Source organism: Manacus candei, unplaced genomic scaffold (assembly GCF_025592945.1).
Source record: "Manacus candei isolate 608988 ecotype Guabito, Panama unplaced genomic scaffold, ASM2559294v1 h1tg000189l, whole genome shotgun sequence".
Classification (NCBI taxonomy): domain Eukaryota; kingdom Metazoa; phylum Chordata; class Aves; order Passeriformes; family Pipridae; genus Manacus; species Manacus candei.
This window is the reverse complement of record NW_026138237.1, coordinates 867,454-877,072: the sequence shown is the minus strand read 5'-3', so window position 1 is coordinate 877,072 and position 9,619 is coordinate 867,454.

Here is a 9,619-nt window from a genome sequence, read left to right as displayed (position 1 = left end):
TCCTCAGGCTGACACACCAACAGTAACACAAAGCCAAAGCTTCCAGTCTTTCTTTCGTGGGGATAAGGGCTGCTGTTCCCTGTTTTCAGCCCTGCATCCCAACTCCCAGCCAGACTCCCAAAATTGCTTTCTTACGAAGATTCCTCCCACAACAAAGGTGCCACCACTGAAAGCTCTTGCTGCCCATGGAGTCTCCAGGCTGACAAACCAACAGAACCACGAAGCGAAAGCTTCCAGTCTTTCTTTCCTAGAGATAAGGGCTGTTGTTTCCTGTTTTCAGCCCTGCCTCCCAACTGCCAACAAAACAACCGAAATTGCATACTGACAAAGATTCCTCCCACACCACTGATACCTGCACAAAAAGCTCTTGATGCTCATGGGGTCTCCAGGCTGAAAAACCCACTGTAACGCAAAGCCAAAATTTCCAGTCTTTCTCTCCTAGGAGTAAGGGCTCCTGTTTCCCGTTTTCAACCCTGCCTCCCAACTGCCAGCCCAACTCCCAAAATTGCATACGGACTAAGATTCCTCTCAGAACAAAGGTGATAGCACAGAAAACTCTGGTTACCCAAGGGGTCTCCAGGCTGACAAACTCACTGTACCAAAAAGCCAAAGTTTCCAGGTTTTTCTTTCCTGGGGATAAGGGTTGTTGTTTCCTGTTTTCAACCCGGCCTCCCAGCTGCCAGCCAGACTCCCAAAATTGCATACAGACGATGATTCCTTTCACAAGAAAGGTACCAGCACAGACAGGTTTTGCTTCCCAAGAATCTCCATATTGACAAACCCACTGCAACAAAAAGCTAATGTTTCCAGGCTTTCTCTCCTTGGGATAAGGGCAGTTGTTTCCCGTTTTCAGCCCCACCTCCCAGCTGCCAGCCCGACTCCCAAAATTGCATATGGACTAAGATTCCTCACAGAAAAAAGGTCATAGCACAGAAAGCTCTTGGTGCTCATAAAATGCCCAGCCTTGCTCACCAACTGCAACACAAAGCAAAAGTTTTCAGGTTTTCTTTCCTGACCATAAGGGCTGGTATTTCCTCTTTTCAACCCTGTCTCCCAAATGCCAGCTCGACTCCCAAAATTGCATACAGAAAAAGATTCCTCCCAGATCAAAGGCAATAGCACAGAAACCTCTTTCTGATCATGGAGTCCCCTGGCTGACACACCCACTGCACAGCAAAGCCATATCTTCCAGTATTTCTTTCCTGGCCATAAGGGTTGTTGTTTCCTTTTTTCAGCCCTGCCTCCCAACTACCAACCAGACTCCCAAATTTGCATATGGACAAAGATTCCACCCACAAGAAAAGTGTCGTACGGAAATCTCTTGCTGCCCAATGAGTGCCCAGGCTGACAAACCCACTGCAACAAAAAGCTAATGTCTCCAGGCTTTCTTTCCTGGGGATAAAGGCTGTTGTTTCCTGTTTTCAACCCTGCCTCCTAACTGCCAACCCAACTCTCAAAACTGCATACGGACAAAGATTTCTCCCATACCAGAGTTACCAACATTGGAAGCTCTTGCTGCCCAAGGGGTCTCCAGGCTGGCAAACCAACTGCAACAAATTCAAAATCTTCCAGTCTTTCTTTCCTGGTCATAAGGTGTGACAGCCTGGGGACTCCGTGAGCAGGAAGACCTTTCTGTGCTGGCACCAGTGGTGTGGGAAAGATCTTCGTCCGTATGTAATTTTGGGGGTAGGGCTGGGAGTTGGGAGGTGGGGCTGAAAACAGGAAACAACAGCCCTTCTGGCCAGGAAAGAAAGACTAGAAGCTCTGGCTTTCTGGTGCAGTTGGTGTGTCCACCTGGTGACTCCACGAGCAGCAAGAGCTTTCTGTGGTGCCACCTTTTTTCGTGTGGGAGGAATCTTATTCCATATGCATCTTTGGGAGTCTGGCTGGTAGCTGGGAGGCAGGATTGAAAACAGGAAACAACAGCCCTTCTGGCCAGGAAAGAAAACCTGTAAACTTGCTTTGTGGTGTAGTGGATTTTTCAGTATGAAGACTCTTTGGGAAGCAAGAGCTTTCCATGTTAGTACCTTTGGTGTGGGAGAAATCTTTGTCCGTATGCAGTTTTGGGAGTCTGGCTGGTATTTGGGAGGCAGGGCTGAAAAGAGGAAACAACAGCCCTTATCGCCAGGAAAGAAAGACTGGAAGCTTTTGCTTTTTGGTGCAATTGGTATGCAAGCCTGAGCACTCCATGAGAAGCAAGAGTTTTCTGTGCTGGCACCTTCCTCGTGGGACGAATCTTTGTCCATATGCAATTTTGTGAGTGTGGCTGGCATTTGGGAGGCAGGGCTGAAAAGAGGAAACAACAGCCCTTATCCCCAGGAAAGAAAGACTGGAAGGTTTGGTTTTGTGGTGCAGTTGGCTTGTCAACCTGGAGACTCCATGGGCAGCAAGAGCTTTCTGTGCTGTCACCTTTGATGTTGATATAGGAGGTTAGGCCCCAGAAGAGTTAACTAAGAGATTTGGGCCTGCAAACATGTTACCAATATCCAAAACGATCTGTACCCGTTCTGTTCTACTTACTGGACCAAAGCTTAAGAGCATAGTACGAAAACATGTAATAGACTTAGAAGCAATAAATTAGAAATATAACAGGATCAGGTAGACATTTGAATAGGAGAAATAGGCCTGGAGCCAGGACCTTTTCCAAGCTTCAGTGAACGGGTCAAGAACAATGGAAAAGAAGAAGGGTCAAGCTGAGGAAAATGAGTTAGAGACCCCTGCCCTATGGATGAAGATCAAAACAACCCCTCGAAATGGGGTGCCAAGAGAAGTACCGCCCCAAGCTCCACCTATACTCCGCCTATTATTAATATGTATTGATAGATGTTGTAATCGTTCGAATATGCATTTAATCGCATCTGAAAATTGTATAAAAGTGCTGATTTTCTGAGGAGCCGGTGAGCAAGTTTTTCCAGCAATAGTTGGCTTGCTCCCAACGCTGCTAATAAATACCTTTGCTACTCAAAAATCAAAAGTGTCTGAGCAGTTTGTCGAACTGGTTTTTCGGATTCAATGTGGGAGGAATCTTCGTCCATATGCAATTTTGGGAGTCTGGCTGGCAGTTGGGAGGCAGGGTTGAAACAGGAAACAACAGCCCTTATGGCCAGGAAAGAAGGACTGGAAGTTTGGGCTTTGTGGTGCAGTTGATGTGTCAGCCTGGGGACTCCATGGGCAGCAAGAGCTTCCTGTGTTATCACCTTTTTTCTGTGAGGAATCTTGGTCCGAATGCAATTTTTGGAGTCTGGCTGGCATTTGGGAGGCAGGTCTGAAAACAGGAAACAACCGCCCTTATGCCCAAGAAAGAAAGTCTGGAATCTTTGGCTGTGTGGTGCAGTTGGTGGGCCACGCTGAGCACACCATGAGAAGCAAAAGCTTTCTGAGCTGGAAACTGTGAGGTATCTTTTTTTTTATGCAATTTTGGTGGGTCGCGCTGGCAGTTGGGAGGCGGGGCTGAAAACAGAAAACACCAGCCCTTATCCCCACGAAAGAAAGCCTGGAAGCTTTGGGTTTGTGGTGCAGTTGGTTTGCCAACCTGGGGACTCCTTGGGCAGCAAGAGCTTTCTGTGCTGGCACCTTCGGTTTGGGAAAGATCTTCGTCCGTATGCAATTTTGGGAGTCGAGCTTGAAGATGGGAGGCAAGGCTGAAAACAGGAAACAACCATCCTTATTGCCAGGAAAGAAAACCTACCAGCTTTGGTTTTGTGGTGCAGTTGGTGTGTGGGAAATTCTGGGAAAAATGGGGGGAAATCTGGGAAAACGTGGAAAAAATGAGGAAAAAATGTGGAAAATTGGGGAAAAATGGGGGGAAATGTGGGAAAATCTGGGAAAAATCGGGGGGGAAATGGGGAAAAAATGGGAAAATCTGGGAAAAATGGGGTAAAAATGGGAAAAATCTGGGAAAATGGGGGAAAAATGGGGGAAATTCAGGGAAAAATGAGGAAAAATCTGGGAAAATCTGGAGAAAAATGTGGGAAAATGTGGGAAAAATGGGAAAAATCTGGGAAAATGGGGAAAAAACCAGATAAATGGGGAAATTCTTGGAAAAATGAGGAAAAATGTGGGAAAATGTGGGAAAAAATGTGGGAAAATGTGGAGAAAAATGTGGGAAAATGGGAAAAATATGAGAAAATTTGGAAAAAATGGGGGGAAATGTGGGAAAAATCTGGGAAAATCTGGAGGAAAATGTGGAAAAAATGGGAAAAATTCAAGAAAATGTGGGAAAAAATGGGGAAAAATGTGGGAAAATGGGGAAAAATCTGGGAAAATGTGGGAAAAATGTGGGGAAAATTTGGGATAGTGGGAGAAAAGGGAAAAAATGGGAAAATGTGGGAAAATTGGGAAAAATCCAGGAAAATGGGGAAAAAATCTGGGAAAATGGGAAAAAATGTGGAAAAACTGGGTTAAACTGGGAGGAACTGGGAGAAACTGGGCCGGAGGGAAAGGGTCGTTGCCATGGAAACATGAGCCCACCTCTCCCCCACCCGGCCCAGGGCCCGCAGGGGGAGAACTGGGTTAAACTGGGACCTACTGGGAGGCACTGGGGGGGACACTGGGAGTTACTGGGAGCTACTGGGGGGGGATCACTGGGGTTACTGGGATGGACACTAGGGTTACTGGGAGATACTGGGGGGTCACTGGGGTTACTGGGAGTTACTGGGAGCTACTGGGAGGGTTACTGGGAGTTACTGGGATGGACACTGGGATGGACACGGGGGTTACTGGGAGCTACTGGGGGGTTACTGGGAGTTACTGGGAGCTACTGGGAGCCCTGGGAGATACTGGGAGGCACTGGGGTGGACACTGGGAGTTACTGGGAGCTACTGGGATGGACACTGGGGTTACTGGGAGTTACTGGGATGGACACTGGGGTTACTGCTAGTTACTGGGAGCTACTGGGATGGACATTGGGGTTACTTGGAGCTACTGGGACCTACTGGGGGGGGTCACTGGGGTTACTGGGTGGGTCACTGGGGTTACTGGGAGGGGTCACTGGGGTTACTGGGAGTTACTGGGAGGGTCACTGGGGTTACTGGGAGTTACTGGGAGGGTCACTTGGGGTCACTGGGGGGGTCACTGGGGTTACTGGGAGCTACTGGAGGGGTGTTTGGGGGGGTTACTGGTGTTACTGGGAGGGTCACTGGGGTTACTGGGAGCTACTGGAGGAGTAACTGGGGTTACTGGGGGGGTTACTAGGGTTACTGGGAGGATCACTGGGGTTACTAAGGGGATCACTGGGGTTACTGGGAGGGTCACTGGGGTTATTGGGGGGTCACTGGGGTTACTCGGGGGGTCGCTGGAGATACGGGGGGGTTACTGGGGTTACTGGGGTTACTGGGAGCTACTGGGGGGGTCACTGGGGTTACTGGGAGTTACTGGGGGGATTGAGGTGAGTAACTGGGGTTCCGGGGGGGGTCACTGGGTTTACTGGGAGCTACTGGGAGCCACTGGGAGGAGCCCATCCCCTTCCCCCCGCAAGGTCACCCCGAGGACATGGAGGGGGGAGGCCCTGCCCCCTCCCTGTCCCTCCCAGTCCCTCCCAATCCCTCCCAGTACCTGAACTGGTCGCACTGGGAGCAACTCCGGGTGTCCCCCCCGTTTGGGCCCCCCGGGGCTATTTTTGGGACCTGGTGACATCACTGTGGGGGGAGGGGCCTCGAGGGGGCGGCCCCTCCCCTCTCCCTTCCCAGTACAGACCAGTAAGGGACCAGTGGTGGCACGAGGCCACACCCCCTTCCCAGTAACGGACCAGTAACAGACTGGGGAGGTCCGGGACCCTCCTAGTAACACCAGTAAGAGCTCAGGGACCCTCCCAGTAACACCAGTAACACCAGTAAGAGCCCAGTAAGAGCTCAGAGGGTGGGGGAGGAGTCTGGGAGGGGGCTTTTTGGGGGTAGGGGAAAGGCCTTGAGCATGGGGGAGGGGCAGGAGAGAACCCTGAAGGTGGGGGAGGGGCAGGAGCAGGAGGGTCACTGAGGGTGGGGGTGGGGAAGGAGGGTCCCTGAGGGTGGGGGAGGGGTCCTGTGGGTCCCTGAGGGTGGGGGAGGGGAAGGAGGGACCCCGAGGATGGGGGTGGGGCAGGAGGGGACCCTGAGGGTTGGGGAGAGGAACGAGGGGTCTCTGAGGGTGGGGGAGGGGCCCTGAGGGTCCCTGAGGGTGGGGGAGAGGCAGGAGGAGACCCTGATAGTGGGGGAGGGGCAGGAGAGGACCTCAAGGGTGGGGGAGGGGCAGTGAGGGACTTCGAAGGTTTGGGAGGGGCAGGAGGGTCCCTGAGGGTGGGGGAGGGGCCCTGAGAGTCCCTGAAAGTGGGGGAGGGGCAGGAGGGTCCTGAGGGTGGGGGAGGGGCAGGAAAAGACCCCAAGGGTGGGGTAGGGGCCCTGAGGGTCCATGAGGGTGGGGGAAGGGCAGGAAGTTCCCCGAGGGTGGGAGAGTGGCAGGAGAGACTCTGAGGGTGGGGGAGGGTCCCTGAGGGTCCCTGAGGCTGGGGGAGGGGAAAGAGGGGACCCTGAGGGTGGGGGAGGGGAAGGGAGGGCCCCTGAGGGTTGGGGCAGGGCAGGAGGTTCTCTGAGGGTGGGGGAGGGGCAGGGAGGGAGCCCGAGGGTGGGGAAGGGGCAGGAGGTTCCCTTAGGGTGGGGGAGGGGCAGGAGAGGACCCTGAGGGTAGGGGAAAGGTAGGAAGGGACCCCGAGGGTGGGGGAGGGGCAGGAAGGGGTGGGAGGGGCCTTGGGGGGATCCTTAACGGTGGGGGGAGGGGCTGAAGTTGGGTCCATCATTGGGAGGGGACACGCCCACCCAAAACCCAGTAAGTCCCAGTTGAGCTCCCAGTTCAGGGAGGGGGAGAGGAGGCAAAAGACACGCCCACTTGGAGAGACCATGCCCACCTTGGGATGGGACACACCCCCCAGGTAGAGACACCACGCCCACCTAAAGAGGGGACACACCCACCCCCAAACCAGTAAGTCCCAGTTGAGTTCTGCCTTAACTGGTCCCTACTAGTCCCACCACCCCATTCCGCGTTCCAGTGACCCGTACTGGTTTATACTGGTTTATACTGGTCTATCCTGGTTTATACTGGTCTATACTGGTCCATACTGGTTTATACTGGTCTGTACTGGTCTGATGTTGATGGAGATGCTTAAGTGCCCCCAACCCCCTTAACTGGTCCTTACTGGTTCCACCACCCCATTCCGCATTCCAGTGACCCGTACTGGTCCATACTGGTCTATACTGGTCCGTACTGGATTTTACTGGTCTATACTGGTCTATACTGGTTTATACTGGTCTGTACTGACCTGACCTTGATGGAGATGCTGAAGTGCCCCCAACCCCCTTAACTAGTCCTTACTGGTCCCACCACCTCATTCCCCGTTAGAGTGACCTATACGGGTCCATACTGGTCCATACTGGTCCATACTGGTTTATACAGGCCTATACTGGTTTATACTGGTCTATACTGGTCTATACTGGTCTGACCTTGATGGAGATGCTGAAGTGCCCCCAACCCCCTTAACTGGTCCTTACTGGTCCCACCGCCCTGCTCCCCATTCCATTGACCCATACTGGGTCGTGGTGGCAAGAACCCCAGCAGGAGCCAGGTGGGGTCTTCCTGCCACTGGATGAGTGCTGTGGGAGGTCAGGCCTGCTCACAGATCCAGATCACACCAGCACATTTCCAAGAACGCTGTCAGATGGGAAGGGTAAAGCACAATTATTTGGAAGGAAAGGAGCTTTTCTGAGGCAGTGTTTTCAGTTTCCTACTCCTGAGGAATCTGGGGGTTGAGAAATGGAAAAGAAACTCTCATGTTGGACAAGTCACTGAGACTCCTGAGCTGTAACTTGGAATGCACAAGTGCTTCTGTAAGCAACTTCCTAAAGTGCTTTCGGCCTCTACTCTGCCTTTGAAAGAAGCAGCATCACTTCTGCTGGACCCATCTGTTTTCTCTTTATCTACCCTTTTCCACCCGCAAAAAGAAAAGTTGCCCAGTCAGTGCCCTGCAAACAGGCAGGTTTCTCTCAGGCCAAAGTGAGTGCACAGACATTTGCATGGAGTGGTGACAGGGAAGTCATGAATGGATTTCTGATGTTGAGTCTACTGTTTTGAAATCAGAAAATGTGGTGCTGAAGTCATCGTTAGCCTTTGAGAGGGAAACGGGAGAAAAATCAGATAAACTTGTTGCTAAAAATGAGCTGCTTCAAACTGAGGTTGACCACCTTCAAAGTCTTGTTGCACCAGAGCGCAGAGAGAAAACTTGCTAAAAAAACAGACTCCTGGTTTGGTCAGGCAACTTCATAAACCAGTGTCTTACCCTGGCATTGAGACTTGGGAAACCACAGAGGACCCTGATTCTAAGTCTGAGGAGAGAAAGAAACCAGGAGACTTTGAAGTTCAACTGATGTTTCTACAGTCTCCCAGCTTTCCTCACATTAATGAAAATAGAGTGTGTGATCCCTGTGATAATGAACAAAGGGAAGATTATTCTTTACCTCCCTCAAATTCCTTTGTACCTGAAACTGAATCCACTAAAAACCCTTGGACTCAACAAGAGAACCCGACCCAGAAAACAACTCAATTCAATCTGATTCAAGTGGCTAAAGAGCAGAAACATTATGGCCATAAGCCTGGAAAATTAAAAGCCAACCAGTGAAATCCTGTCAATATATCGCATACCTTGGGATTCCACTTGGTTCTCATCAAGAGTTAATACAATTTCCAATGGATATGGGGACACAACGTTCACAGTAAAATGCCAAAGCTGGGATTAAAACCCAGACGAAAAAGAGTTAAAATCACTGGAGAAAAAGAAGCAACCAAAGTCTTCAACCAAGAGCTTCACCCTGTTACTGTTTTGTTGATATTACCTTCTTGCTTTTTATTCTAATAATCATATTGTATGTTAAAATTTAAATGATTATGAAACAGTCAGCTCACTGATTACCCCCATCAATACTAGACGATGCCCGCAGTTTAAAGGCATAAACCCCTCCCAGCCCCTCCAGGAGCCCTCAAATCCCATCCTGGTCCCACAGGACACTCCCAACTTCCCCTCAAACCCTCCGAGGTCCCCAGATTGACTCCCAGACCCCGAAAGCTCTTGCTGCCCATGGAGTGCCCAGCGTGGCCCACCAACTGCACCACAAAGCCAAAGTTTACAGTCTTTCTTTCCTGGGGATAAGGGCTGTTGTTTCCTGTTTTCAGCCCCGCCTCCCAACTGCCAGCCAGACTCCCAAAATTGCATACGGACAGATTCCTCCCAAATCAAAGGTACCAGCACAGAAAGCTCTTGCTGCTCATAGAGCGCCAAGCCTGGCCCACAAACTGCACCATAAAGCCAAAGCTTCCAGTCTTTCTTTCCTGGCCAGAAGGGTTGTTGTTTTCTGTTTTCAGCCCTGCCTCCCAAATGCCAGCCAGACTCCCAAAATTGCATACGGACAGATTCCTCCCACACCAAAGGTGTGGCTGGTACCTTGGGGGTAGGACTGGCGTTTCAGAGGCAGGACTGAAAACAGGAAACAACAGATTTATCACCAGGAAAGAAAGACCGGAGTGTTGGCTTTGTGGTGCAGATGGTCAGTCAGGCTGGGTACTCTATGAGCAGCAAGAACTGTCTGTGCTGGCACCTTTC